The sequence below is a fragment of the Pteropus medius genome, unplaced genomic scaffold (genome assembly GCF_902729225.1).
Source record: "Pteropus medius unplaced genomic scaffold, Ma_sr-lr_union100, whole genome shotgun sequence".
NCBI classification, from domain to species: Eukaryota; Metazoa; Chordata; class Mammalia; order Chiroptera; family Pteropodidae; genus Pteropus; species Pteropus medius.
Window position 1 is genome coordinate 1,754,282 of NW_024344437.1, and position 4,655 is coordinate 1,758,936.

General features: G+C 32.2%; 1 pseudogene; it reads right to left on the reverse strand.

Annotated features, from left to right (window-relative positions):
* Positions 1–4,070: 4,070 nt before the first annotated feature.
* On the reverse strand, positions 4,071–4,188 carry LOC120610788 (uncharacterized; annotated as a pseudogene).
* Positions 4,189–4,655: the final 467 nt, after the last annotated feature.

Below are 4,655 nucleotides of genomic sequence, written 5' to 3' on the forward strand. Positions count from 1 at the left end.
TTACAGTTCACTCTTTGCTTAATCTGTGTTAGTATTGCCCCCTCCCCAATTACATTGTGAGTTCTTTCAAGGCAACCTTAATGAGTAGTTCACTTATCTTCTCCCAGATAGCTCTGAGTATAAACTAGACACTTAATATTTTCAATATCTAGTGTAAATAAAGACCAGATTTGGAAAGTATTTTCTAAAATTTTAGTAAAAAAAGACACGACTATTTTCACATACTGAATAATCTAACAACTAGAGTCCACAGCATATAATTGTCTTATTTCAGCAGAAAAACATTTAGTGGGACTCCTGATAACCTACATCTAAGAGTTGTGCTTTTTTTTTTTTTTCATGTAATGTTAAAATGGATTTTTGCATGTCAAACAAACCTAGCCTTATCCATTTCTAATATATATCATGGACTGCAAATGTTCTTGAAACATTATTGGCCCCTGACCTGCTTTCTAGTTATGGGGGAGAAAAAAAGTCATATTAAACACAACACAAAGACCTAGACTCAGATTATTCTTATTTTCCCCAGTGTTTTCCAACAGAAATCAGAGTAATAAAATTGATGATAAAAGCGGTTAAGAAAGGAACAGTTTATATTTTAAAGAATACAAAATGAGGTACTAGCTAAGATGATAGCAATTCTTAAGTTTAAACTTAATGTGCTAGTGAACAGATGAACTTCCTGACAACTAAGGCTTCACCAGTCTTTTGCAAAGAATGACAGAAGCACTAGCAGCTGAAGGCACTTATGCTACACTCCTCTTAACTTTGCTTGTTCTGGCTTGTCTCTCCACAGAGCAAGAAAGTTCCTTCTATGAGACTTCAAAAGACCCTCAATGGCAAAAATAAACTATATGTCAAGAAAATTAGGCTGTTGTTAAAACAAAACTTACATTTTCTACCATAGGAGTTGAATATCTTTTATCTCTGAAGGTTCTCTGGCATTAAAAGAAAAGTAAAATTTCTTAGTCATCTTTCTGTACTTAAAAATCTGAAGCAATTTCAACAGATTATCCAAATGTGGACATAATCAGTATTTGGAAATGTATTTCATTTTCATTCAATCACTAACTCATAATCATAAGTCACTAAAGATACAGAGAAATAAGAAAGAAATTATGTAAATAGAGGCTCAGAGATCATCAACACACAAACACATAGTTAATAACAGAACAGGCACTATAACCCAGAAATCCTCACTGAGACTCTAATGTTCTTTTCACCACATCAAGATGCTGCTGCTTGTGTCAAATTTCACATTAATGTAGCCACAATTAATGAAAACATAGCTTTTAGGCAAAGGCAGTTTCCTTTTACAGAATTAAAATTTGGCCCACTCTTCGTAAAGTATAATAGTAAGAGATTTATATTTTGTATCATATTCTGACAATTATTTTAAATCACTAAGAGTACTATAATTATAGATTAACATTGATAAAATTAATTATAATTGATATAACACAATTATACAGCTACAAAGTTGATGGATGTTTCTCCTCTATACTTCTGAGGTACAGAATATTAAGCTAAAACTTTACTGAATTCAATTATTTGGAGAATAGTAGATGCCAGCTCCCAAACTATACACGTTGCTATTGGTTATATAGATGGCAATTTAATATCTTTAGCAACCACAGAAATATATATTTCCAGAACCCTCCTTGTTGAAATTAAAAGGCCACAACAATATTAATCTAAATATAGTACCAGGCATAACTAATTTCTCTGCCACTATTCTAACTACCAAGCAACCCTGGATGTTTAAACAGACCTCTCTGAAAAGAAAAAATATTCATACTAAACTCATAACACCTTAATTATTAATATATTACAAATTATGATTTGAGATTATACAGAGTTGGACTACTGCTCCGTTTTTCATATACTCTCCACTCTTATCCTAGAACTAGAAAGAGTGCAAAAAATTAATTCTCACTTCTTATACTACCCTCCAAATGTAGGTTTGACTATGTTGATTTTTCTAAAAAAAAAAATATATATATATATATAGAGAGAGAGAGAGAGAGAGAGCTATATATATACATACATGTATATATATAGCTCTCTCTCTCTCTATATATATATATATACATATATACCTATACTGTAACATGACTATAAGGAATTCTTCATATTTACTATGTTGTAAGAGCTGCTAAAAATTTTCTCTAGTACCAATTGTATAAAATTAGATATGAAATCTCTCTTATAAAAGAAAATATGATAATGTAAAGTAAAGTTTATTAGCTATGCTTATCATACCCAATCTCTCTGTAGTGTTAACAAATTTTCCTTTTGGTAGTTTCTTCTTTAGTTATTTCTAGAATACCATTTTTTTCTCCAATTATTCCTCATTTCTCCTTCTCAGTGCCCATGTGGATTTTCCTTCCTCTTTCTCCCTACAAATGTTGATGAGTCTCAATGTTTCTGCTCAAGAATTTTTACCATCTCATTCCATGTATCTTCCATAGATAATATCATCTATTATCATAAATATATCTATTACCTATCTATTATATATATGTATACATACATGTGTGTGTGTATACATATGCACATACACACAAACACCCACTTCAGGGCTTACTTCATTCATTTAACAAATATAGCACCTTCTATGATCTAGGCACTATTTTAAATGCTGGAGATACAGCAATGAATGAAAGAAAAAAATCTCTTGTCATTATGCAAATTACTTTCCAGTTGAGGGAAGCAACAACCAAAATAAGTAAAATAGAAGCATTAAAAACATGAATACAGCTGGGTGAAATAAATATACTCTGCAACAAACTTCGGGATCTCTCATAAATGTCTATTGGGCCTTATGCAATAAGGACAATACAATATCTCATATCTTAAATGAACCTCAACAAGATTAAAAATCTTCTTTCATTCTAAACTCCTCAGAGCTTCTCCAGATGATACATTCAAAGTATGAATTATGCCCAATGCCAGTAAAGTCTTCTTACTAGTAAACAATTTAAATTTATTCTCTCTGTTCTCTGTGGAAAAAATCATTGATCACAGTTCTCTAACTCAGGAATGTCATACTACCAGTTTATGTAGTGTGAGTGTAGAGGACAAAGCCCCTGAATCAGCATTTCTAGTAACGCTTTCCATGACCCAATGATTCTGTTAAACATCGACAAGTGTTATAAAAACAAATAAACAATAGTTGGCTTTCATATTTAAATACAATTACCAAATGCTGTGTTAAGCAGAATTAAAGAATTTTTCACAAACTTTTTCAAAGTATTTACTATGCTAAGGTAAATTTTGAATTTTCAGTAAATGAATAAATAGCTTTTCTCAAACATTTGACCATGGAATCTTCTTTAAGAAGATTACCTAGAACTTAGGTTCCATGGACAGTCTTTCAGAATTTCTGGCTTCAACTACTCTTTTCTATTCTGTAGCACATAGAGGAAGCCCCCAAGAGAGTCTGGCTACATTTACTAACATGGAATAACTCTGGAAAAAAGTAAACTTTAGTACATTATGAGTGTGTCACACCTTAACGTACAACTGAGTACAGATTTTGAGGATGGTGGCTACCCAGAAAGTAAGAAGGAATTGATCTGTTGAAATGGGTAGAGGAAGAGCAAAGAGCTCTAAAGGGAGGAGAAAGGCAATAGGTTACTTCCCTAGAGGCAGACTTCTCCTACTCATAATTTTGCTAAGAGCCAACCTTAAATTGAATAATACTATAGATTTAATAAAATGTAGGTTAAATTTTCCCTCAAGTCTTTCCTCATTTAAATTCAATGAAATTTTTAAAAAATTTCAAATCTCTTGAAGATCATGACTGATCATTTAATGAGATGAATAGTTTTCTTCTGGCTCAGTAAAAATCTAAAGAGCAAGTTGGGTATCCAGTATTGATAATCCATAGAATTTGCTCCTTTACACACAAAGGAAAAAACCATTAAATCAGAATTGAGTTGCCCACGTGTACAACACATGTAGAGAGAAAAAGTGAAATTTATTCTATCTACCTCTCCTAGATCTTTTTGGTATAATTACTCTTCACATACACAGAATTTATTATTTTTATTTTTTAATTTTTTTAATGCCTACAGCACCTGGTATTACTAGGGGTCTCCCATCCAAGTACTAACCAGGCCCGACCCTGCTTAGCTTCCCAGATCAGATGAGATCGGGCATGTTCAGGGTGTCATGGCTGTAGACCATACACAGAATTTATATATGATAATATGACCTAAAAAATTGAGAAGTAAATGATATACTCCAAATTATCCATTCTAATATCTGTGTATGTCTATAAATGTAATCAAGTTAACAGATGTTTTTTCCACATAATACCTGAAGTAACTATGAATCATGTTAATATGCTTCTGGGGAAAATATGTGTTAGTGAATATGGAAGGAAACAGGGATCTATAGCAATCAGATTATAGTCTGTACCTTCATTAGCTACAAGCTGTGGGAATTTGGCAGGACTAACATTCAAGGCTGTGTGAACTGCGGCCAGCCATTTCCTTCACCACATTCCCTAATCTCAGTTTTGTAGATCTATAAAATTTGTTCAGATCTGTAGGAAATCATGCACTGAAGAAAAGCTGCTGATTTATCAACTAAGTTAAAATTATCTACCTACATCTTTCACTGAAAATTACATTTTGTCCTGCAATAGA